This window comes from Pelodiscus sinensis, chromosome 2, assembly GCF_052426305.1.
Source record: "Pelodiscus sinensis isolate ZL-2025 chromosome 2, ASM5242630v1, whole genome shotgun sequence".
In the NCBI taxonomy this organism is placed as follows: Eukaryota; Metazoa; Chordata; order Testudines; family Trionychidae; genus Pelodiscus; species Pelodiscus sinensis.
In genome coordinates, this window is record NC_143053.1 from 168,609,772 (window position 1) to 168,637,614 (window position 27,843).

At 41.3% G+C, this 27,843-nt stretch overlaps 1 long non-coding RNA gene across 1 annotated transcript; it reads right to left on the reverse strand.

Annotated features, from left to right (window-relative positions):
• Positions 1–261: 261 nt before the first annotated feature.
• LOC142826806 (uncharacterized) lies at positions 262–19,810 on the reverse strand. Its single transcript, XR_012901057.2, has 3 exons — positions 19,634–19,810; positions 17,829–17,885; positions 262–1,111 (listed from the first exon to the last, which is right to left on the reverse strand). It is a non-coding gene; the product is annotated as an uncharacterized LOC142826806 (long non-coding RNA).
• Positions 19,811–27,843: the final 8,033 nt, after the last annotated feature.

The window sequence follows — 27,843 nt, forward strand, 5'->3', positions numbered from 1 at the left end:
TACCATGCCTATGCCAGACCCCCACCCCCGCCATGCCTGACTCCGCTCCAGCCCCCCCTCCTGCCTATCCCCCTGTTGTCCCTGCCTTCTGCCCCCCCCCCCCGGACCTGAGGTGGCACTTCCAGCTGCACCATGCGCCGCTCTCAGCCCCAGCTCTGAGCCCCCCTCCTCCCTCTCCCTATCCAGGTTCTCAGCCCCTCCCCTTCCTCTCCAGTTAATTTTATTATAAAAAAATACAAAGTTATTGGTTTTCAGCACAAAACTGGTGTCTTTATTGAGTGTACAGGGAAGGGAGGAAGGGCAGAGTTGTTGTGGGAAAGGCAGAGAGGGCCAAGGCACAGCCCCCTAGTGGGGAGGCCCTGGGGAGAGTTACTGGAGTACTTCAGAGAAACTCTCCCTAGGGCCTCCCGGATGCGCACCCCCAGTTGATGGGCCTGGCGGATGGCATATGCAGCTACTCGAAGGCCCTTCCCTCCTGGCTGGCCTCTGCTCCCTATCCTGGAAGGAAGGCCTCTCCCTTGCTCTCCACAATGATGTGGAAAACACAACAGGCTGAGATCACCTCAGGGATGTTGTGCTCTCTGACATCCAGGCAGGTTAGGAGATACCAGAGCCTCACCTTCAAGTGGCAGAAGGTGCATTCAACCTGGATGCGGGCCTTGCCTGGGCAGGCATCGAAACAGTCCCCGCTCAGGTCCAGGTGGGCAGTGTGCAGCTTCATCAGCCACAGCAAGAAGGGGTAGGCCTCATCCCCCACAGTACACAGTGGCATCTCAACATCCCCAACTCTAAAGTCATGCTGGGGGAAGAATGTGCCAGCCTCTAGCTTCTTGAAAATGCAGGCATCACGTGTCCTCCTTGACCACCCAATGAAAATGTCCATGAATTATCCTCAGTGGTTGACCAGGGCCTGTGGTTCCACCGAGAAATAGCCCTTGCAGTTAATGTACTGTGCGGCTCGATGTTCTGGTGCTCAGATGGGGATATGGGTTCCATCTATGGCCTCTGCGCAGTTGGGGAAGCTCAGGGCTGCAAATCTAGCCATGATGGAGTCCAGGTCACCCAGGCAGATGACCCTGTGCAACAGGATGGAGTTGATGGCCCTCACCAGCTGCAGAAGGAGACAAAGAAACACACAGAACAGAGAATCAGAGGAGGTCCCCGAGTCCCCCACTCCCTACTCCCTTAACACCCCACGAGCTACCTCTTATGAGGCCATCTCCCCTGCAGGGCTGTGTGAGGGTGGGACTGCAGAAGCCCCTGGGGATGGAGGCTTATCCCCATCTCCAGCTCACCCCCCCCCCCCGCACTCCTTTCCAGACTGCAGCCCGAGAGTACCCATGAGGAGGGCCCCGATGGTGGTTGCCCACAGACTGGTAGCTGTCTGGGGTGGTGAGCTTCCATAAGACGATGGCAACCCGCTTCTCCAGGGGGATGGTGGGTCACATCTGAGTGTCATGTCATCAGAGGGCAAGGGCAAGCTAGGCACACAGCTCCATGAAGGTGGTCTTCCTCATGCAGAAGTTTTGGAGCCACTGCTGGTTGCCCCACCACTCCATAACCAGCCAGTTCCTCCAGTCAGAACTGGTGTGCAGCCCTCCAGAACCGTCTCTCCGCTATGGGGTGCGGTTGCAAGGGTCTTGCTCCCGTACTCAGGCAGAGGGTCTTGTTGATGAGCTCGGTGTCGAGCTTGTGCAGGACCATTGAGGCAGCCTGCACAAAGTACTGCAGAAACTGCAGCATGGCAGTATGGGGCCATCACATGCCCAGGGGCAGCTCTGGCTCCATAGCAAGGGGTGTGCTGTGCTGTCCAAAAGCTGGGCAACCAGAGCATGCACGGCAAGAGCTTTGCTGCCACTTGGAGAGGTAGGCAAGCATGCAGCAGAAGCTAAGAAATGGCTGTGTAGGGGAGGGAGGGATCCCTTTAAGCATGCATCTCAGCTAGTCTTAGACAACAGCACCCAGAAGCAACTGCTGACCTAATGCCCTGCCTGAACTAGTTCTCTTCCAGAGAAGCTTATTTTGAAAAAAAGCTTGCAGTCTAGACATAGCCTCAGAGCTCCAGGAAGCACTGGGGATGAAATAGTTTGAATTACTCTGGGGAGTAGTTATTTCAAAGTAGCAGCACCAGAGCGTCCACATTAACGCTGTTTCCAAATAACTATTTTGAAATTAGCGCTATTTCCCGAGAAAAGCAGGAGTACACATTTTTAAATAAGTGGCCCCTTAGTTCAAAATAGCAGGCTTGGTAGTGTGGACACTCCACTTATAAATTTGACCTAAGGGGAGTTATTTTGAAATAAAGCCCTAGTGTTAAGATGCCACAGGACTATTCATTTTTAAAGTAGCCATAAAAGTCATTCAAATCAGCTAACTGAGCTCTGAAGTTTAAGAAAGCAATGACTGGCTAATACTTTAAAGTCTTTGAACCTAGCCAGTTTTTTTTGCAGACCTGAAACCCTGTAGAGTTTACAAACTTCAAGATCTATTGAGAAATTTATAAACTCTAAGGCGACATGGAGTTCTTAAGCTTGAAATGATCGCACTGCGTAAACCTTCAGAATTAACCAAACATCAGAGTAAAATCACCAATCTTCCAAAAATACCCAAAGATCTTTAGTGTTTATTTTATTTATTTTCAATGTTTGAAGACACTTTTGAAAAGTATAAAAAGCTCTCTTAAAGTTCAAAAATCATTTTCTCCAAAACACCTTGTCTGATTGACTTCAAACTTGGCATAAACATTTCTTCCCTTGAGGGAAATGAAACTCTCACATTTTCAGGGGAAATGGAATTTTTCTGAAGAAGTTAGAGTGATAAAACATAGGGTTTCTGGAGCTGCAAACATTGCTCCAAAATACATATAAAGATAGGAAAATACAAGGAACATAATACTTATTCATGATACTGCCAAGTTCTTGTCATAGAAGAAATAAAGTGTGAAGTTATTTTAATTGTTTTCTGTTGCACTTACACTGAAAAGTTTACTTTAGATATTAAAGCATAGATAAGAATGTGAGAAACAAGCTGTCCACTACTTCAGACTACCTACTCAATCTTTGGGGACTAGATTGCTTGGCTTTACTGCTGCTTCCTCTTTCCATTTTTATAGGCAGGTCAAGTGCCAGGTTGAATTCAGGAGCAGAATATGTGAGGCTGAAATCTGAAAACAGGAGCTGGAATTAGATTTTATATTGGTTTCAAGCCTGGACATAGATTTTTATGAATCTAGGATTGTGAATGTGATAGCTTGTGGTAGGTTTGTTCAAATTCCACAACAGGATCTCTGTTTAACAATAGTATGTTTTATTCAATGCTGGGCTGTATTAAAAGAATGCCTTGGGGGTTTTTTTGGGGGGGGGGGAGAGGAGGATTGTGTGTGTGGTTTTTTTTGCCTTCTCTGATGATGGTTCTCTTACAAACATAATGCAAACTGGCCTTATTCCTCCCAGCAACAGGTTTATCCTGAGATGAACGGTATCTATAAGCACTGACTGTAAGTAATAATGTATTTAATCATTTAGCCTCTTTTTTCTGTTCAATTGAATTCAAGTAGTTTGTGACTTGATTCACTATTGAATGAATTAATGAAGTTTACAGGATCTGTCGAAAAGGGGTTTATTTTTGACATATCCGCATCTAGACTGCCATTTTTTTTGGAAAAGCTCCGTTTCGGCCATGTTTATGCTAATGAAGCACGGGTTATTTAAATCCCTACTGCATTAGCAATTTTGACGTGCCTAATCTACATCTCTCTGTCGACAGAGAGGTTTAGTCTGACTGGCCAGTTTTTCCGGAAAATCAGCTGCTTTTCCAGAAAAACTTGCCAGCTGTCTACACTGGCCGCTTGAATTTCTGCAAAAGCACTGACTTCCTACTGTAAGAAATCAGTGCTTCTTGAGGAAATACTATTCTGCTCCCGTTCAGTCAAAAGTCCCTTTTGTGCAAAGCTTTTGCACAAAAGGGCCAGTGTAGACAGCTCAGATTTGTTTTCCGCAAGAAAGCCCTGATCACGAAAATGGCGATCGGGGCTTTTTTGCGGAAAAGCGTATCTAGATTGGCACGGACGCTTTTCCGCAAAAAGTGGAAGTGCTTTTGCGGAAAAGCGTCCGTGCCAATCTAGATGCTCTGTTCCGAAAATGCTTTTAACAGAAAACTTTTCTGTTAAAAGCATTTCCAGAAAATCATGCCAATCTAGACGCAGCCATAGAGTTTTAATGAGTCTCAAGTATAACATTGTCCTTCTGGTACAGGAGTGAATTACATTCTGAATGATTTGATTAACTGTAGATTGTTTGTGAGCAATTTGTTGCTAGTTTTTCCTTCAGCAACTTTGTTGCAGGTGTCTGTTTCATCCTCCAATTGTCTCTTTTTTTTTATACTGCAAGTTCTTTAGGGGAAGGAACAGTCTTCTTCTATGTGCTCTTACCACACCTAGTACAATGGATTCTTGTTCTTAGGGTTCCTTGGCCCTGCCACAATTGCAATAAAATAGTGTTCTAAATTTAAGCTGTGTCAGGCAGTTATAACTGACCATATAGGGAACATGGTGTTTTGTTTTCCATTTGAGCAAAGATAATTTTCTAAATCAGCTGTTTGATTATTAGCGGTTCTGAAATTTGCTCCCTCTCTCCAATGTTCTGCCAGTAAGCTCATTTGTGGAGAGTGGACATATGTGCAAAGTGAACTCAAAAGAGGTGAAGCTAATGACATTTCTGAGTGAATGCTCACAGAAAATGTGGAGATATTAATCCAGTTCTGGAACTGTTCAAACACTCTTTTCCCTCACCTTCCTATAGTTCAATGCCTTTAATAAACTAGAGCTGAGGTAAACCATTTATCCACTGTAAAACAAACTTACCCTAAAGCTGCTTTGAGCCAAGAAGATAAGATAAGATAAGAGAGGAGCTTTCGTTAAGCATGGAAACAGAGCCTGCTCACTTGCCCCCAGAATGTATTATGTAGCTTAGTGGAGAATGACAGGTAGGGATGGCAGGCATTGAGAGGCATGATTTTTAGACAACAAATACCCAATAGCAGTACATACAAGCAGACCTGTTGCCATTAATGAGTTATTTAACAAATATAGTCTTATCTGCTATTAACATTAGCAGAGAAGATGTGGAAGACACCGCTCTTAAAAACATGACAGTTTAAGCTGCATTTCCCCATAGGACATGAGTTTCTCTCACCGATTTATGCTCTCTATCATGAAAAAAAACCCTCCAGGTTTTTTACATTTTTTCATTCCTGAAGGGGATTTCCTACGCATTTAATTCCTTTGAATAACTCTGAGATCCTGTCTTTAAAGAAAAAAAACAGAAAAACTCAGAAGAGTTTCCTGAGCAGATTGCATCTGTTCATTGGGATGGTCCAAGCAGATGCATCTCCTCAGAAATCAACCACGCTGCACTTGTATACGCTGGGATTCAATTTGGCATACAGTATTTGGCGACGATTTGCTGGTTACTGCAACTGGCAATAAGGGCATGAATCACCTCCCATGTGCAGCCTTGACAATGGAAAGAAAAGATTACATACTGTACTGTGCTGAATGTGAGTGTGATTTCCAGCTGAGAGAAGCTCAGCACAGCTCCTACTGAGTCAGCCAGTAGGTTTCCCTTCAGCGAGCCTGGAGGACCAGACAATCTCTTGGCTAGGAATTACAAGGCTTCTTGTTGAAGTTCCAGTTACTGTAGCATACAACCCCCTGTCTCCAAGGGCTGTATCAGGGATAGACTCTGGCCACTCTTCAGCACAATTTATTTTCACATCAAATTATGTGTGTTTTCATGTCAACTATTGGCCGACTCCTTTCCCAGACACATCAATATTGCCTCTAGTCAGTACTCACATGAATCAGTTTAATATTCTAGGGGACTACAAGCATTATATCCACATGGTATAGTCTCTCTAGCTCTAGACTGCCCTAGGTCTGCAATCTAAACATTCTCCTGCCTGTGAAGCAAATGGGTTCATCACAGCAAATAGGTTCCCTCTCATCACAGGGAACAGGTTCTCTGCTAGGTAACACACACGGAGAAAATCCTTTAAATATTATGCTTTCCAAGAGCAGTATCATTGTATCACATGAAATATAATGAAATGTATGACATATTACATTTGTTGTATTACAAAGCCATTAAAGGGATTTGCTACTGGAAATCTTGTTGCAAGTAAAAACGGATGAGAGAGACGAAACAGAAGCTACACCAAACCAACTGTTCTCAGAGAGCAGAGGCCGATGTCTGTCACAGCAGCAGATGTGAATTTTGACACAGTATTATGGAGAAGATCCATTTGTGCATTTTTTCTTGTGGTCTCAGTCTGATTTTCAATTTTGAGGGAATCAAAGAGGGAGTAAGTTCAGTATCCTACGGTTCAATTTCTGATATAAACATGCTGACAAAGATTCCTATGCATGCTGTCTCTGCAGCTGCTGCCTGTGTGGCATTCTGAGTCTCCCCCTTCACAGCCATAGAAAACCTGAGCCAGAAAAGGAGGAGAAAGAAGAGGACTCAGGAAGACATGTGCCAGGATATGCTGCAAGCCTGGGCTGCAACAGAGAACAAGACTAGGGCTGGGAAGACAATCTTTTCAGACACCGTGAATAACTAAAGGGCAGAGAGGAGAAAAGACATGGGAGTACAAGCAGGAAAAGGAGAAGGAAATGCATCCAGACATAATGTGGCTTCTCAGGCAGCAAATACAGATGCCGCAGACTGGTGGACCTCGAGTTTCAACAATCCCATACTTGCCTTCCTCTTCAAGCCATTGAAAACTCAATACTGGGACCTCTTCTCCCCCTCAACATCCCATGTGGCTGCAGAGGTCATTGCACTACCTGTTCTACTTCACTGTGGAGGATATTAAAGGCAACAACACTGCACATATACTGACATGTGAAAGATGTACATGTGTGTGTGAGTCTCCTCATCAGGAATGAAAATGACTGTTCTTTCCCCTTCATAAGTTTTAATGTATTAACTTTTGTTAAGTTCCAAATGTTTTTATTTGCCTGGTTCATATTACAGAATACCATTCTATTTGTCAAACGTAATTCATCTTTATTAGTTCAAAACATATCACGCCTGGTGATGAGCAGGTCTGACTGAGATCAGTTTCCTTTTTCTGCACTCTCTCAGAGAAACCGCAACATCATTCATAAACAATTTTAATAGGTGAATTGAAAATATTACATTCCTACACAGCCAGCATTCACTACAAGAATCATCCTGGGCTACAAAAGAGAAGAGTTAGGAGGAGGACACTTACCACCCCACACACTAATTAAAATGGTCTTCCCTGAGCCATATAACTCCATGCTGAGCTCCTCTGGTAGCCCTTGTTTCTAGCTGTTCAAATTCAGCAGAGAGCTGCTCCACCTCCACCCTCCATTCTAGCAGGAACTTTCCCTACTTTGCTTCACAGATGGTAGTAGGACAAAGCAAGCAACTATAGCCACTGGACTAACCTTTTCACTGAAGTCCAATCATCTCATAAACACGCAATGCCAGTGTCTCTTCAACTGGCCAAAAGCACATTCAACTGTCAATCTGCACCCCCTGAGGCTGTAGTCGAAGAGCTCCTGGGTGTTGTCAAGGTGACCAAAGGATGGCTTCATGAGACCTGGGACTTGCAAAGGATAGGCTGGGTCTCTCAGGATCTCAACTGTCATTTCAACATTCCCAATGGTAAACTGCTGATCCAGAAAGAAGGCCCCTGCTTGTCCCTTTCTAAATAGCACTGTCTACCTAAAGATGCACACATCATATACCAGCCCATACAGATGCTTAAAGTATCCCTGGTGATCTACTAACATTTAGGGTACATCTAGACTACATGCTTTTTTCGAAAGAAGCTGTTTCGAAAGAATCTTTCAAAAAAGCTTCTTACGAAATAGATTGTCTAGACAGCCACAACTTTTTTCGAAAAAGCGATCCAGGCAATCTGGATGCTCTCTTTCAAAATCTGTTTGCGGTCAAGAACGCCTTTTTTCGAAAGAGCTCTTTCGAAAAAAGACATTCTTCCTCGTAAAATGAGGTTTACCGCTGTCGAAAAAAACCACTGCATTCTTTCAATTTAATTTCAAAAGAACGCGGCGGCAATCTAGATGCAGGTGAAGTGTTTTTGAAAAAAGGCCACTTTTTTTTTTAAAAAAAAAAACCCTGTAGTCTAGACATAGCCTTACATCAGCATAGAAAAGTAATCCTTTCTGTTGATGTTCTCTGCCAAGGTGGTCCCGAGCTAACATAGGAATGTTACTCCACACAGCAATTTGGGAAGTCCATTCCTGCATAACCATTCACTACCATGGTAAACTGTCCATAAGCATTTTGTCAGCTGTATCCCTTTAAGAAATGAGCGGTGTTTGGAATAATATCTAAGAGTTTCACTTAATAGTGATCATGCCAGTTCATTCAGCCTAGATACTCCTTATGGAGACCAACTTGGCTGAGAACAGCAAATGACACTACATTCAAAGGGCTTATTTAAACTTTGGGTTTTTTTAAATTTAAACTTAGACTTTGATTAGTGTGTGAAATTGATCAGGGGACATGACCGGGGACAGATATGCAAAGGAAATGTCTTGTATGCTAGGAGTAGTTGGAAACAACTGTGCTGCATGGATTTTTAAAACACTCTTGGCTGAAGCAGCATTTCAGGAAATGCTGTCCTTTTGGATAACCAGCTGAAGGTAAACTTGGACCCTTGTTGTCTCTGTTCCTTGCCCTGTGCATTTCTATTTCACAGGCACCTACTGGCTGCTGTGTAGTGTGAGGTTATGGAATAGGTTAGCCAATTGGCTGCTGGGTGACTTGCTCGGATATCTTACGTTTTTCCCGTTTGTTCAGTTTTTTACTAAAAAGACCTTTAATTAAGGGATTTTAAGAAACAATATCATCTGGGGCTCTCATTGCCCTTCAAAATCTATAGAATTCACAGGGACATTGATTTTTAAAATCACACATACCTCAGCATTTTTTAAACCCACTGTGGATGTCCTTTGCCATCAGTTTCCACTCTTGCTTTATGTGGGTTTCTTGAGGCTGAAAGGCCTAAGCCAGAGAGCAAGTCTTTAATTTGAAAGGAAAATGTGATGGTCACACGGCAACAATGGGCATGCTACTTTGAATGTTTTTAAATCGACTGTAGTTCTTGTTTACATTGCCTGTTTTGCTTCTTTTTGCTTTCCTGTCTGGAGTAATGCCTTAGGGTAAGAAGGCGGCACTTTCAGAGCATCTTAGAATGACTACAGGTTAGGGCTGTATGCTCACGCCTGCCCTGGAGGCATTGACAGGTGACTGACTGTTTCCAGTTCTGTGGAGTGAGTTTCATGCTAGTAGTGTATCACCTGCACTTAGCTGCTTTGCTCTCTTTCTTCCCAGGCTCGCCAATTTTCCCAGGTGTTCAGAGCTCACTGGATATGGCTATGGATCATCACAGAGAGAATAGCTTTGCTAGATGCCCACAGGGTGGCTCAGGGGTGGGCAATAATTTTGACAGAGGGGCCACTTAATGAATTTTGGTGCCTGGTCACAGGCTGGTTTCACCCCCAGTAGGGGTGGGGTCTGGTGCGGAAGATGACTAGCCTCACCCCGGGGTTGTCTGGGACTGGAGGCTTTGAATTAAAAACACAGAAAAGGGCTTTCAGGATCCTGGCCCCGCCGCTATCGCATTGCCTGGAAGCCACCCCAGGCTGCTGCAGCTATTTAAAAGGCTCAAGGCTTCGTCCCCTGCCGGGGTAGCACCTGAAGCTGTTTAAATAGGATCCTGCTGCCTGAGATACTGCCTGGAAATTTGGTGGCATGAGCAGCAGGATATAAATAGAAAGCAGCCAGATACAGTCCTCAGGCTGGTTCAAAGTATCAGGTGGGCCAGATCCGGCCCCTGGATCACATCTTGCCCAGTCCTGATGTAAATGGGGCTTGGTACTGCTGTGAGGGCAGGGGACTGGACTTGACTTCTTGAGGTCCCTTCCAGTTCTACTATTCTATGCTTCTATGTCCTGCATATCACTCAACGTCACAGTTCCGTTTATCAGGAGGCAATTAATGGCCAGGCACACTTGCATGACAATGACCCCTGCAGTGGATTTCCCAACTCCAAATTGATTCCCAACTCATTGATAGCACTCTGACATAGCAAGTTCCCACAGTGCACTCATCACCCAGTTCTCAACTGTCAGTATGGTTCTCATTTTGGTGTCCCTTCACTGGAGGGCTAGGGTGAGTTCAACACACAGATCCAGGAATGTGGCCTTACAAGCCCCAGAGCTTCACAAGTACTTCTCATCATCCTAAACCCTCGCTATGATGTGATGTCCCTACTCTGTGCTTAGTTCTCAAGCCCAGAACCACTGCTTCACTGTCTGCAACTGCTTCATGATTACCACGAACATCTTTGAATTGAACCTTTCTATGGTCCATAGCAAACTAGCCTCCACAGAACTGTCATGTTCCCCATCACTTCCCTTTCAGCTCTGCAAATACTGCAGGATGGCATGTCCTGTACTTGAAAAGTTCATGACAATCATGCAGAGAGGTGCAGGATCTATAATTCAGTCAGAGATGGCAGACAGTGAAGAAGGGATGTGCAGGTTTGCAGGGATTTTGAAAAGAGATGTGAAATTCCATGAGAAGCAGATGAAATTATGGGATGGACAATTCTCCCATGTGACTTGTTTCAGCTCCATGAGGCATTGCAAAATGTCCCCAAAACACCCTACTCTGGATGGGGTGAGTAGCACAGTGGGATGTCTTTTCTTGGTGCACTATACTCAACGTCAAAGTAAGTGTTCCTGGTGAGGACATGCACCACTGACCCAAGAAGGATAGTTACATCCCCATGTACAAGCAATGTAATAATTATGACTGCAGCTGTATTTCCAATATAACTTACATTTGTAGTGTAAACATGGCCTTACACACTTCCCATCTCCCTGCATCACTTACAATATGAAGGCACTGAATGAACCTCACAGAACCACTTGATCCCTAATAGCCAGGTGGGGAAGTTAATTGAAGACCTACCCTTTTGAGCCTCAGAGTCCTATACATTTTAATCTGCATCATTGTCAAACAAATAAAAAAAATCAAGAGACAAGACACAGAACAACCCCATCACTAAGTGTAAGTCTTAATAATATACTGGCATATGAAGAAAATTAAAAAATAATGAATGGACTTGTAATGCTATAGGAGCATTCATGGTTTTGTAAAGTTTTTTTCAATTACAGACTAACATGGCTAATCCCGAGACTTTTAATCATTCTTGGCATATGAAGAGTTACTCTACAAAATGTCCCTTTGTTTGTTTTGAACAAGTAACAGCCAGAAAGAAAAATCAAGACCTTATACAGTAACTGTAAAATAATACCTACCTTGTTTTGAATGTGAGTACTAAATGTTTTCAGAAAAACGTGTTCTTTATCATATATTATCGGGCGGGTATACGGTATTTGCTCCCTAGGGACAATATAAGAGCCCTAACATTGCTCAGAAGGACAGTTAAATAAATGACTCTACCAGTGAAGTCACTGAACAATTTCATCCCTGCCAGCTGATTTCTGGCTCCCCTGCACCAATGGATTGTGGTGACAGCAGTTATGTCATCAGTAAAGTCAAGAAGCTGAGAGTACTTATGTCAGCTCTCAAAACTGCTTATTTGTCCTTCCTATGGCTGTCACTTCTGTTTACGATGAGCATTACCATGTTTGCAAAGAGTGAACTTGAGATAACACGCACAGATGCTGTGAAACCGTGAGGGAAGTTAAACTATCCCTGAGAGATCATCTTCCTCCTTTACTTCCAAGTATGTGCTTCTAAAATTCTTCTGGGACTAGATGAGGAGTCGCTTTTCATAGGATCATACTGAAGTGATAAATGATGATTAATGAACCTACAAAACAATCCACCATGTGCAAGTGCTTTAACCTCATCTATAATGCTCCGCTGTCTGACAACAACATAAAAACAACATAGGTTGATTTGTGCCCTCCACAAAACACCGGAAGTGAGTAAAGTTCTACATTATCACCAGACCACTCTCCTATTGCATGGTTACAAGGAACTGACAGTGGGGTATATGGTGAAAATCACTTATTTCTACAAGCTCTTATTTGTTGCCAATTGAGTGTAATAGTCACACAGTGAAAGTTTAGGTGATTTATACATAAATAATATTTCTAGAAATCTATGGACCACTTAAAATCCCTTTCAAAGGGTGCCAGTTATATTCTTTTCCATTAAAACATGTGGATAATATGAGCCGTTTGGTGTATTCCGGTGCTTTTTCAAAGGCAAGGCATAGTTATCCAAAATGACCTTTGTTAATTTGAGCTAAAAACAATCACTGACAGAGATGCTTTTGCAGTATTCCAAGAACAAGATAAACGTGATTCAAGGCAATGAACACCCACCCACTCTTTCATTTTGAATACTTCAGACCCACAAGATACCACACAAAAGTGCAACCACAATGCAATTTATGGCCATATCCTCAACTGGTACAAACTGAAAGAGAACCATGGAACTAGCTGGAGCTGTGATAATTTACACCAGCTCAGGAAGCAGTTCTATGTCTCTAGGGTAATCTTCTCGAGGGGAGGGACCATCTCTCATTCTTTTTGTACAGTACCTGGCACAACGGAGTTCTCGGTCCATGACAGCATGACAGCAATACAAATTCCTAATATTGATTCTCAGAGGTTGAAAGTGAATAACCATCTTGCAAGTGGCTCATTTTAATGATTTTATCTGAACAGCAGAACTCAGGAGATCCTTTGGAAACTGTGTTTCATCAGGTGTGAATTTCTCTTCCAGGCTTCAATACCAGATCAACCTTCTGTGATGTACTGAAAATGGTGTGAAAATTACAAGCTATCACTTTAAGTTCTGTGGGGTTTCCTGGTCCTGCATTTGGGGGGGGAGGGGAGTAGAGAGGTCAGAGGGAAGCATGTGATTGGACTTCTCAGCAGTCAATCTACAAGGAAGCCCAGACCAGATGCTGGAACTAGACATGCAGGAGGTACTGCAGCATCCTCTGGCTGGAAATGGTTTCCATCACACAGAAGGTTTACAATGGCTTTCTGCACCCTGACTGTAAAAATTGTTCCAATGTTGAGCAAGATGAGTTGTATCTCTGCCAGCAGTAGCAGCCTGTGTGCTACGTCCCTTTGGATTTGGTGAGTGTGTTAGATTTCTAGAATCTAAGAAAGAAAGTAGTGTTATGTTGCAGCCTGTCAGGAAGAACATTGATGCTTTGTTTCTATCTTTCTGGCTAAAGCTACACTTTCAACGGTGTATAGAGCATGTACCCAGGTAGCCCCTGTAGCACCGCTTTAAGTAGCAGTGCAGACAGCGAGGCACAGTTTAGCAGGATTGAGAGCAGACATGCCAGGAGGCTGGGGGCATGTACCCGACTGCTTACCTTACACGGCTCTTTATTTACCCAAGCCATGCCCCGCCATCCACATTGTTATTTCAGTTGTGTAGCAGTTTGCTATCTCCCAGCTGCTGGAGCCTTTCTCCACACCAGGGAATGACTCTAGGGGAAAGGTGAGGGAAGGCTCCGCCAGCCCTCCATTGCTAGAACTTTTTCCCACCAGAGGGGAAAACTTCAGCAGCTCCCTGCTCCTGATAACGTCCCTGGCAGCAGTGGAAAGATTCCAGCACAGGGCAAGACTGAGCCTTTATCTGGTGCCTTCCCCCCACCAAAACCTTTCACTGTCCATTGCAATGTGGATGCAGCCCGCTTTTCACCGAGTAGCGTAGCTATCATCTGCCATAAGAAGCGTGTAGTATTGAAGTAGCTTGTGTTTCACAGAATACACCCACAGCACCTTCCTACTTCAACTCCCATCACTCTGCTGGCTTCTAAATGCTCTGAAACAGAGTTACCTTCATCGTGTTGCTCCAAAAGTACTTATCGGAGGTATCATTAAAAAAATATACTGAGTCCATGTAATATATTCATGGAGGAAACTGCTCCTCAACAAGACCTTAAAGGAGCTGGGAAGGAGAAGAAAGAGATACAGTGCTGTGATGTCCTTCCAGTAGCACCCCACACTATCACTAGAATAAACAGCAGTCAGATCTGCCTTAAAACTACTGTAGTTCTATTATCAGAGGTGTCCTATCAAAATCAAAGCATTCTGCAGGAAACTGTCAACTCAGATAAATCTTCTAAGGGAAACAAAACAAGACAGCTCATTTTGCCTCCTTTACTGCATTGGTGTCATCCCATAGATGTTGTTTACATCACTGGCAGAGGGATTCAGAATGCTATTGGACCACTGGTGTTCTAACTTGCTGCCTGTTTACTTCTAGTCCTTAAAAGGCCACGTCCTCTAAGGTGCTGGGGTCGCTCGGAACTCTGACATCAGGTACTCAGAACTCTCCTAAAGATTCTGGCTAACTTCTTCATACGTGTAATACCAGGTCCAATTTCTTAACTCCAATAAGAAATTAAAAGGGTTGCCGTGTGTCTCTTGGACACTGAGGAGCAAAGAGTTAAGAAAGAGAAGTTCCTGCAGGGACATCCAAGAAACAACTTTGTTAACAGACAATAAGCTTTGGCTGAAGCTTATTTTCTGTTATTTCAGCTACCAAAGGAGCCTGGAAATTGATAAGTTTAAACTATAAACAAATTAGCCATGTCCTTGACTGCAAGTGAAGAGCAAAGACAACAGGTTACAGGTTAGGAGAATGCAAAAGGTGTAAAGCTCACATTGGTGCACTACCAATCCAGAGTTGCTATGTGCAAGGTTGGTTTCCAGGCTTAAATTGGAGTAAGCAAGGTGGCTGCTAATTGTACTGCAGGGGAACAAAGGGGCGCTCCAAGACACATTCTCTACCTATCCCCTCTTGGAAATTCACTTTCCATGTTGTCCACACCTCTTCAAGATCCTCCTTGCACATCAGTGATCCAGCCAGGGTCTGATAGAATTTGCACAGTGTGGCACAAAGCAGTCACAACCCACAAAAGGGTTGGGTCCTCTTAAAAACAATAGCTCCAATTGTGCAGCAGCTGTTGGAGTTATTAGAGAAGTTCTAATACAATGTATTGTTAGGTAGTGGCTCAGCCTGATCTTTGCACAGCACCAAAACAATGGTCGTGCTTCTTGGAGCTCAAGGGTTGCTCATTTCAGGTAATTTCATACATTTTCCATGTAGTCTAGATAGGTTTGGGGGAGATGGAGAGGAGGAAAGTGTCTGTGCATGCACTAATGACAGTGCTCAATGTTGCAAAGCCTGTGATTTAGACCGCTAAAATCCATTTTCAAAAGTGGCATAGGCACCCAGGGCCCAGATGTATTGAAACCACAGGAGTTAGGTGCTTAAATTCCTTTAAGGATCTGAGTCTTAAGAGCCTAAATATTATTGACTTTCCATGAGACATAGGTTCCATGAGACATAAGTCACTTCTGAGAAATGCAATTGTGAGGAACCCTGGCTAAATACCTTTACAAATCCGGGCCTTAGAATTTTCCACCCTGGTACAGTCAAATATTTTGCCTAAGCACCAGTAAACTCATTAGGCCAAATTCGTCCCTGTTTTAACTCTGTTAAAGTCTATGAAGTTATGCTAAAGATAAACTTTTGGAGACTGTGTAACAGATACATATAAATGATATAACCAAGAGCTAAGACTGAATGAACAAAATTTATAAAGTCATTTGGATAATGTCATTGATCTGATTGGCTGCAAGGGATTCTACCCACCGTAATTATCTCCTGATGAATGCACACTCAGGGACTATATGTACTATGAGACTGTAAACAGAGGGAATGTGTTTTTTCCCAAAAAGATCTTTGTTCCCAAACAAGAAACCTCTTAAGTATTCCTCAAAAGAGGACCTGAGGAATGATATGTGACCCATATGCTTTGGAGGTGAAAGGCAGCACACACCACTGTGTCACCTGGAATTCTGACACTCTTGCCATTTGCACTTAATCAGCATCGGTCCTGATAAATTATTTATCCTTGAGGAATGCAACAGGACGCCAGTTTGTCTGTGCATACGTTCTTATAGTCTACTAGACTAAATAAGCTGGGCTGAGGGTTGAGGAAAGAGCCCTGATTACTGTCAATGAGACCCTTTTTACACTCAATTGGCTCTGCTTTATGCAGTGCACTGTGCCTACTGTGACACAATACATGTTTAGATGCACCCTTGACATGAGTTTCCTTAAAAGGGAATTTCAGTGGAGTGGTCATGCATCAGAGTATGTTAGACACAATAGGGTTTAGAAACAATAAACTATTACATAGGAGATAGATAGAGAAATTGTATCTTAGACATAAAAGACTATTTAACATCAAGAGGAAAAAAGATCCGAGATACCATAGATAACAAACTTTGGTAACCTTATTTTTAAGGTCCTGATTTAAAGCCACAAAAGCCAATGTTCATGGTAAAACTCCACAATATTATAAAATACATTATCCTTAAATCACTGTTGTGTCTAAACTAGCTACTGTGCTAAAAAGATCCAAAACCCAGTTGATAATGTTCCATATCCCTCTGTACTTGCTAGGCAAAAGAATGGGGAATGAATGCTGGAGTCACTGTATGGTGTCTCAATCTAACTTTGAATAGTTTACTTTTGAAAATAAGTGGGTCGGTCGTATCTTTAAAAATATTATTTCATTTCTAGAGACCTTTTGATATGTGGATACCTTAAAGTTTATATGATTTGAATAGATTTGACAGGAGATTAGATATTACACTAATGGGAATGGAAAATATGAAAAGTTAAGTACACTTAGAGAGTGTCATTTATTGAGTGATTATGAAAAGGGGTGTACAAATTCTAGTTTTTGTGATTCAAGGTTTTCTTTGTTTAATATTTTCATTGGCTTTATATAAGTCCCAGAAAATATTTATAGGGATAGAATAATGTGAGATCTTTCCTTTTTTGGCACTAATGTTCCAGGAAGGTGGAAATACCATGAAAAGACCATTTCTGATCCTGGTCATTATTGTGAAAGTGAAAATATCCACAAAAGCTACCCACAACTAAAAACACTGATTATTTTGGTTTTCCTGGAATTCCAGTGTTCAGCCTTTTACCTCAGGCCTTCGGGGGCAGAAGCCTACTGAAGGTCTAATAGAGTACAGGCTGGTTACAGGAATGGAAATAGTGATGTGATGGAAAAGGGTCTGCTGGGGGTACAAGAGTGATACCCCCAGTGATATTTTGACTTTCATAATGTGGAATCTCTCTTCCTTTTTAGAGAGAGTAGAGAATATGAGCATACAGTGTGATGATGCACATCTCATTCCCTCCTAAGTGGGGTAATTCCAGGTTGCATAGTTCCCTGCCTACACCGTGAATTTGCCAGTAAGCAAGATAGCCTAAGTAGGTTTGATTTATTTTATTCCTCAGTGGCTAGGATGAGCGTAATTGCTTTCAGTTATAAGGTTATATGTAGCTTTTCATAAGCAAGCACGTTTATTCACCTTTCCCCACTCCTTCTCTACAATAAAAATACACTAAAGAGCCGAATAAAGATTTGTGTGTAACAGTGTAAGGTCCGTTGCGTGCCTATCTGTTGATTACTTTACTTTTAGGTGTTTGACCTTTGTAACTAAGGATATGAAAGGTAAGTAAATAGTTATCAGAGCAACGCTGTCTAGTGGTGGTGGTGTTTTGAAATTCAGGCAGTTCCCTCCCCCCCCCCCCTTGGAATATATTCAAGATTAAATGTTACCTTTGAAGATATGACAGCTCTTAGAGATTTTAATCTAACCCTATGATATCCTGGGTTAGCCACTGTGTCACTTAAAAGTAAAGTTATATGTTGGTCCACAGAAAACTTACCACTGGTCTGCAGAAGTCTGACTGATCACATGGTGCTGGCTGTCCTTATTTCCAGCTCTGAGAAAGAGAACAGATGGGAGATAGAGAAGCTGAAATGAAGAATAAAACAACTATTGCACTAACTACAGCTGTAAAACACATTAAAATACTCTCTTAATGTGACTTTTTCATGTAAACTATTTGTGTAGTTGTCATGGGGATGTTATGTGATTGTGAATGGGAGGGGTTGGCTGCATGATCTCAAATAGGAAGGAAGCTGGTCCGTGACAAAAATATCTGTATAAGAAACCCTTGATCTGAACTCAAAGATGTTATAAGTCTGCACCAAAATAGAAACACTAAAGTGATACAGAGACGGACAAACCACAGGCTACCAGATAGGAAAAAATACGATATCTTAATGTGAGGCCCCACATGCAGGAAAGAAGATCTGGACAATGTAACAAAAAAGAAAGAGAGAGATGGAAATATATACACAATGTTATGGGCAATAGCAATGTTACCAACCAGAATGCTGTAGTGTAAATTTACCTCCGTACCAAAAATAAACCTATAAGAATATTAATTACCTCCTACATACTAAATATCAACTCATATACTTGTTTCTGTTGTGACAGGATAAGGTCAGATGGACATAGAAGAGTACTTGAAGGGAGATGTGTTAGCCTTAGAGTAAGGAGGTCTCTGTTTCCTGGGTAAACTGGCAGAGGCTGTCCTAGAACCAGAATGAACTTTCTAGAAGCCAACTGGACAATCAGGCCAGTTAGAAACCTGGAGCCAATTAGGAGACTTCCAGAGCCAAGGGAGTTAGGCTAATCAGAATACCTGGGGGCAATCAAGAATCAGTTGAGGCTGGTTTAAAGGGGCTCCTCTTCTGTTAGTTCAGAAGTGTGAGGAGGGAGAAAGGCAGGGGCCAAAGTTCTGAGAGTGAGAGGAGTCTGGGTGAGAGCTAGGAGCTTCAAGTCAGACAGAGTGAATTGGAGGAGCAAAATAAGCTGCTCAGGTACCAGAGGAAAGGTACTGGCAGGAATGGTCCAGGGACGTAGTTGCCAGATGCAGAGTAGAACAAACCCCATCTGTTGCTGCTGTCTTAGGGTCCCTGGGCTGGAACCTGGAGTAGTGGGTGAGCTCAGGTTCCCCCCATCCCTCCCTCCACCACTACAGAGTCTGTCCCTAGACGGGGAGAAAAGGATTACAGAAGGGTTTCATCCCCATATTATGGACTAGCCTGTGATGAGTATGGCTCAGTAGGCTATGAACCCTGCCTCTAGTAAAGAAAGAGGTCACATGGTGGGACATGTTGAGCCTCTGAGGCTAATCACTATCCACCATAGGCGCAGGACCCATGGGCATAGCCACAGCGCTGCCACACTATGCTCACACACATCAGTGTAATGTTTTAAGAACCTGTACCAAACTTCCAGTGACTGGAATGGGCTTCACAAAACAATATGGTATCAGACCCTCTGACTTTTAATTGTTCCAATTACTATGGATAAAAATAGACTGTGAAAGACTCCATTCCCTTTCTATTAGTCAGTTTTTGGTAAACCATACTGCACTATTTGTTAATATCTTTTATTTAAATTGATAATAAATTAGATGGCTGCATCATTTAATTTACTGGAAACAGCACTGTATATTGCTCTCAACTATTTTATACAGATGGGAATAAAAAAAACCTATAGGTTTTGATAGAAATTTATTACTTTTTTCCGCCATTGCTACTACAAATTTCATGGACAATATAGTTAGTGTTAACATCATATTTCATCTGTAGGTACATTAGCAAATAGCACATATACCTTGTCTAGGTGCTTGCACATTTCTAATCACAATAATGTATGTGGGAGCTTCCCAAAATTCAAACAGCTTTAATATAGGTGCACCTCTACCATCTCTGCAAACAGGTGTGCTGTTGAAAGTAGCTTCTCCTTTCATTCACAGCCCCATTCCTTCAAACCTAGTGTATCTCATGCCTCTTAGACCTGCAAAGGAGATCCAGGGTTAGGAGAGAAAGATATAATGACAGTATTTCTTCTCCTCTGTGCTTTCCCAGCCAGAATGAGTCACCTTCAGTTACAGAAATAGAGGGGCCAATTTTAAATATTCAAATGCAGAGAAGAGGCCAGATTCTGATATCTCACTGGTGTAAATTCTTTTGAATTCAATGAAGTTACATCAGTGTATGTCCAGTAAGAGACTGTTACCTGGTCCACTGTCTCAGTTGGATGTATCTTGTTTAAAACTGCACATTGCTTGGTTAGAAAGTGCTTGATTTCTGAGAAGTTCAGTAAAATTTGCCACTTTCACCATGAGGAGCAAGATTAATATATTTTATTGAACCAAATTTTGTTGGTGAGAGACAACCTTTTGTTGGTGTTAGGCAGAGCGCGTCTTCAAAAGCCGTGTAAAAACTCACGTCTCTCACAAACAGAAGTCGGTTCAATGAAATACTACCTCACCCACTTTATTTCTCCAGTATCCTAGGAACACCATAAATATAACAAATATGGCACACCGCTTTCACCACGACATGTAAATGAGAAGAGAATTTTTTGAATTGACTGAGGGAGAAACGATGAAATTGTTGGGACCTTGAGCAAGGTAAAGGGGCGGGGCCCTCAGGCAGAAGCAGCAAGGGTGGGGCCAGTGTCACCCAGAGCATCCTGTGCTGTGCCCTTCTCCTGCCTCCAGCAGTCCTTGGAGCCATTTGGAGCAAGCGGATCAAGAGTCAAGTTAGATTGTTTCTGTTTCATGCATTATCAACAGCACCAGAGACTTTATAAGACAAATTCTACCTTCATAGATTCTTGTGGAGACTGACTATCATGACTCCATCTTTCTGTTTAATAGCCCTGCCCATTACACTCCTAGCATTACAACACACTATGGAACTGCCCCTCCTCCCAGTTTTCTAAAATAGCATGGCAAATAGGTTGGACAGCATGGTTACGCTATTAATCGTAATCCCTGTATTCAGATGCATGTGTCAAATGGAGCTCCATATATGATTGACCCAACTCTTGCTTTGACCATCAGATTAGGACCCAGGAATTTTTGAGCTCTAATCCCTTCTCTAACACAGACTCCATTGGGAAGCTGGTCTGATAACTTAATCTCTCTGTTTTGGTTTGTTAGGACTAGCTCCTAACTTACAATCACTCCAATGAGCCAATGAAGCTACACTGGTTTATTCAAGCTGAAGATCTTATTCTCCACCTACAAAATGGAGACCAAGGGAGGCAAGCAAATAATTTGAAATGAATAATTTATCTGAGGAATTTTGCCTCTTATTCTGCTTGCAGAATGATTGAGCAAAATATAGTGTCCTTGAATTTGTTATTAGAATTTGTTCAAGGTATTTGTAATTTTTTAACTCTGTGAATAAAGCAAGAACTGTTTGCTGCCATAGTCGAGAATTGTAATGTGAATTTGGTTTGTTAGTTGTGACTAGTTAATTGATCACAGTGTTGTCAATTTACTATCGGGAGGAATGCAAAGATACTTTCTTCACCTGTACTCTCACATACTTCTGCAAATATTCATGAGAGACAAACATTATTTTCCTAAAAATGGCAAGAAGCAAACTCAAGGGACAGCCAAATAAAATTAATGAAAGCATTCAACCAAAAATTCACTATTTTTTCTCTAATATGAATCAACTGATTCATCCATGTTTATATACTGCTTAGAAGATGAAAGGAACTACATGGAGATAGAGATGGACATAAACCAAAGCCTGGAAAAGAACAACCCAATACACTGGAATGGTTTGGATTCAAATTTTTCTTCCCAAGCCTATCTCTGATATAAATCACATATTTATCCAGTTTCATGAACACAAGACTGAATTCAGAATTTGGACTATAAAGTCTTATTTTTCATGCAATAAACAAGTGTAATTTGAGAATTTGCATTATCTGATAAGCATAGCAGAAAGAAGGGTTTTTTAAACAATGCAGCTTTTTGTTGTCTTCATATCCACAAATCTTAAACAAAACACACCAATGGTACATAGTTCCGAGATACTTTCAGCTTGTGAATTAATCTCGGATGCCTAGCTTTATTTTCACCTTTATTCTGTCACAACTGTTTGTCAGTTGAAGTTTATTTGTCTTTTTTTTCCTTGTGATTCCCTCTCTGGCTTGTAGACAATAAATTCCTCTTAAGTTTGCTTGCACTTTGCATAATGTAATATTTAAGACAAATTTTACTTTTAGATAATGTTTATGCTTTACTTAAATTACTTAGCATACATTTTTGCAAGCCTCAGAGGTGAACAACAGACCATATTCAGAGGTGAAGCTACGCCAGACTAAGAAAAGTCTGGAGAACTGAAATTGGTATAACTTACACTTTCATCCTGTCCTCTCAAACACATATGTTATGCCAAATGGCTGGCCTTAAACTCACAAGGCCAAATACAAAACATAATTTATGAACCAGATCCCTTTACGCTAGTTTTGACTCCTGTTAGGAAAGACTCCCCCTGATTTCAGAACAGTCCCCTAGAATGGCTTTCACTAACTCTCTCTCTCTGTCCAAGAGTCTCTCAGCTGATGTAACATTTATGAGGAGGAACCAAAAGATGTGGATTAAATTCTCCATGTCTCTTCATTAATCTAAGACTTCTTAAAATATGTTTTGTCTCCCTGGCTCACCGATTACACCAACATGCTCTTCCTGAAATGCTGAAACATTAAGAGAAAGTAGCTATTAGGAAATTTGAGTACTGTACAAAAATAGTCTACTTTGCACGGGACTCTCCATGGTCAAGGGAGACCTCTCATTCTACATGTTGCAGGATTGGAATTGTTTATATTATGGAAATAGTGATAATATGAAAAGTAATGCCATTTTAAGACTGCCTCAAAAAAAGTGTTATTTTCTATATATCTCTTGCCAAGAGATATTCAGTTTATTACATAAGCATTATGTGGTATTTGTGTTTACAATCTGCTTTTTATTTACAATGTGGAAGTTTGCCTCCCATTTTTTTCTGTTTAATGTTTTCAGTGGGTGAGGGAATTTTTTATATTTTACAGGTTTTTTTCCACTTCCTGGTTAATTTTAGCATTTAGTTGATTTATGGCTGTGTTTTTATTGTTTGTGTAGTTCGGTTGAGGTGACGATGTCTTTTTTTATTGGTTCATTTAATTGGTTGTTCCCATAGTAACTTTTTTTCCTAAGGTCTGAAGGATGCTTTGGGGCTTTTCTCTGGTGGTCTGCTAATCTTCATCAGACTGCAACAATTCTGTAAGTCTTTCTGCCCTCCCTAGGCCTGCATGTCATAGCTCCTTAACCCTTTGCTGCTCACATGGACCCAGTGTACTCCTGCATTCTCATTTTTCAATCGACATATAACAGAAAAAAATTGAACAGGAGGATGTATAATAAAGAAGCAAACATGCAGAGGATGCTTCTAGTACAGACAAGATTATTATTTAGCATATAGTATAACAGTTACAAACTGACATTCAATTGAACAAGTTGTGACATTTTTTGCTGTATAGAAAGGTAATAGTACATATATGTACTATTATCCTTCTATACAATAATACTATATATAATATATGTACTGTAGCTAACATTAAATTATGTAAAATGAATTAAATAAATTATGATTTAGCCTCAGCTAAGCTTTGAAGGGCAAGCATTCTTTTATTAATTATGCACAGATTTGGATGTGCTTTGTCCCAGAAATATATGTATAATCTAAGTGAATGGTTTTATATGTATGGTTTTTATTTATCATCTTTTTTTTTTAATCTGAAAATTCAGCTCTGTGCCAACAATTGACAAGTGACAATGTCCTGTGAGTGGCATAACACTGTTTGCTTAACAAGTAACCTTTAACCCAAAGTGCAGTTCTAATTCCTCCTAGGACAGTTGTCATAATATTTATAAAGACACACTAAAATGTCAGGAGGTTGGTTGTCAGGTTTTTGTTTTCAGGGCTGAGTGGTGAAGGAGAAGATGGCAAGGGACTATGGACTAAGAAAGAGAGGATTAGGGTTAACATGAGCAGTTAATGAAGTTAACTGCATGAGCTGCATCTGTATGTGACCGTGACTAAAAAATTTTCAAAAAAAGAAAATAACTGAAAATCTTTCACTTTTGACACAAAAAAATAGATTGTCGAATGCTGGACTAAAAATGCCTGCTAAAGATGGTCTTTTCATTCAATATCCAATATAACTTGCAATTGCACATCAGAGTTCTAAGGAGGATGGAATTATTCAGTGCCTCCCCTTTCGATATATCTATCTTGCTTTAATCTCATAATTATATTTGTCCCATCACTAAATTAGCATCCTCCCCTTATTTTAGCTATATGGATTTACATAGGTGATGGGGAAAATGGGCTTTCTTCACAGCTAAGTAAGGTTGCATTAAAAGCACAAATTCAGCTGACTTGTAGGAACTCTAAAATAGAAAGTAGAATTGTAAGCTGACATTGTGGAAAAGACAAAACATAAAATACAGGGGCACTGTAGGGAAAACAAAGAGGGAAATGTAGTATACGTTCTGTGCATTGAAAAGAGTGAAATTAAGCTCAGCCACTTTCACTTTTAAAGCTCATTTTATAATAAGGTCCTTATTGTACTGGTTTACTCATGAATTATAATTTTATATCATGAAGAATCAAAGATGTACTAACAAGCATATGGAGTTTTCCCATCTGGTGGTAGAAAAAGAAGCAAGCATGTCAGTAAATATGCATCTACTAAGGTCCAAGGTCACAAGAATCAAATTATCTCATTGCTTAGTGTCACCTTTAGAATCCTTCCTGACTGGTGAGTGTATGCATAGCGGATGGGAAGAGGCTTTCTTTCCTAGTATGAAATAAGCCATTCACCCCACTCTGCTCTCCACTCATCCAGAGCAATCTGGTTTAAGAATCTAACCTGTTAGCCCCTATAGAAATAATTTACATGCACAGGACAGTATATGCAATGACAGAAATACCTTATGGTATTGAGAACTTGTAAGTCAGGAGCTCTGCTATCTGCTACATAGCAGATACCTCACACACTGAAGAATGACACTTTTGTATCATTTATTTCAAGAAGAAAAATTAAGTCTTAAATCACATTATCTGACTTGTATGTAGATTCTTGGCTAGCATTCTCTGATGGATAACATTACTATGAGCTGCACAAATTGGCTAAATTTTGCCTTCTAGGTACACCAGTGTAGCCCCATTGACTTCATAAGAGGAAGTAAGACAAGGGAGGGTGTATGTTTGTGTATACGTGCATGTACTTCACTTAAACTAGGCTTAATGACATGCCAAAATGTGAAGCTCTGGCTCATGGTAGAGGGTGATACAAATTGCAGCCAAATAGCTTTTCTCCTGGCTACAGGGTGTGTCTCAGCTTGCAAGTAAAGAAGTTAAAAAACAGGAGTAATTACAATGAGTGGGCAAAACAGGATTGTGCTTACAAAGAATTAAAGTATCCCTTGCCACATTCACCAACATTCCAGAGGCATCCAAAATATTTTGTCCTCCTCCCCCCACCAGTGTCATCTTCATTTACTTTAACAGTAAATGTGCCTGTTAATGGATCAAGTTTTACTGAAAGTTGTACCCAGGCAACTTCACAGTCAACTCTGACTCTTTTCCTGGGGAAAACTCTATCAGGATTTGGAGAAGGATATACCATTCAGATATTTAGAAATCTTCTGGGTTGATAATTATTTCTCTTCACATAATAATGAAGCAATACCCTTTTCACTGGGTATGTCTACACTACCCCGCTAGTTTGAACTAGCGGGGTAATGTAGGCATACCGCACTTGCAAATGAAGCCCGGGATTTGAATTTCCCGGGCTTCATTTGCATAAGCGGGGAGCCGCCATTTTTAAATCCCCGCTTGTTCAAACCCCGTGTAGCGCGGCTATACGGGGCTCGAACTAGATAGTTCGGACTAGGATTCCTATTCCGAACTACCTAGTTCGAGCCCTGTGTAGCCGCGCTACACGGGGTTCGAACAAGCGGGGATTTAAAAATGGCGGCTCCCCGCTTATGCAAATGAAGCCCGGGAAATTCAAATCCCGGGCTTCATTTGCAAGTGCGGTATGCCTACATTACCCTCCTAGTTCGAACTAGGAGGGTAGTGTAGACATACCCACTCAGACTTATTTTCCCTACTGAACTCTAAGATGAGGCCAATGCTTCAATCAGAAGAAATCAACCCTACAAATACTACCACTCATTGCCCTGTAGTAAAAAAAAAAAAGGGCATTGTTACACCTCATATCTAACTAATCATTGGACTAGAACTTGATAGACATTTCAAAATGAATTTAATACACTTCCTTTTAAGTATAACACATTGACCCGCCCCAAAAAAGTAATTTCCTTTCCACTCCCTTACATTTCTTTCCCTCCCTTTTGGTCTCTCACTTTCTTTCTAGCTGTCATAGGAATCAAATAAAAATACATACCACACAGACACAAGATAAACAAAAGTCAAGTCTATAAGACTAAGCCACCAGGACACCGGTTAAAATATTTTCCCACACAACAAAAGAAGAACAGACATTTGTCTACATATCCGCTCTCATCCCCCAATGCTTTAAAAGTTAATTCATAGTTTCATAACTACAACAAAGTAACTATGTAGAGATTAAAATCGGGACCTCTTTTTATTTGGAAATCAACAGTATGAATCCCACCCAGTCTTTCTAAAAATGGGTTTGGCTGACTCTCTGAAATGCTTCCTCAAGTACCTCTCCAGCCAAATAAGAAGTGGTCTGGAAAGGATTCATCCATTTAGCATACACAGAAGATCATCATCTTAGATCTATAAAACAAGTCTTTAAATTCCATTGTGATGACTCCACAGACATAAATAGAACAGATGCTATTTGTGGCATCCCAGCTGGCTTTTTAGACAAGGTACGCATGTCTTCAAACAGTGGTTTCATGCAGTGAGTAGAAACAATGGCAGATGCCTGGATAGGATTATATGAGAAGTCCAAAAATGAGCATTTCAGAATGTCTTTGTTATGTGATGATGCCTACAAAGAACTTTCCTATATGGAGTACTTGTTCAGAAATTGCCTTCATGTCTTGAATGGAGCTATGTTTTCAGTAAATCATCGTCAATAAAGATGGACTTGATGCTAAGTAAGGCTCTGCTATACAGTATAACTCATTGAAGTGCTTGAAAAACAAAAATTAATAATAGCTTTGGGTCTTCAAAGTGAACTCTTCACTATTAATTTTTAAAGATGAAGACAACCTTGAAAACATAAATTGTTTGCTAGGGGTGGATATTGCTTGTTTATTTTACTTACAATTACAATACTTTCTTGAAGCTTCAGGGGGTAGCCGAATTAGTCTGTACAGGGTAAACTTAAAAAACAAGAAATGGTCTGGTAGCACTTTATAGACTAACAAAACATGTAGATGGTATCATGAACTTTTGTGGGCACAGCCCACAGAGAGGCGTTGGAATTACAATTCATCTACAAAATCCTTTAGCTATGATCTTTGAAAAATCATGGAAGACAGGGGAGATTCCAGAAGACTGGAAAAGGGCAAATATTGTGCCCATCTATAAAAAGGGGAATAAGAACAACCCAGGAAACTACAGACCGGTCAGTTTAACGTCTGTCCCAGGGAAGATAATGGAGCAGGTAATTAAGGAAATCATATGCAAACACTTGGAAGGTAATAAAGTGATAGGGAATAGCCAGCATGGGTTTGTGAAGAACAAGTCATGCCAAACTAATCTGATAGCTTTCTTTGATAGGATAACGAGCCTTGTGGATAAGGGAGAAGCGGTGGATGTCATATACCTAGACTTTAGTAAGGCATTTGATACGGTCTCGCATGATAGTCTTATTGATAAACTAGGCAAATATAACTTAGCTAGGGCCACGATAAGGTGGGTGCATAATTGGCTGGATAACCATAGTCAGAGAGTTGTTGTTAATGGTGCTAAATCCTGCTGGAAAGGGATAACAAGTGGAGTTCCTCAAGGGTCTGTTTTGGGACCCGT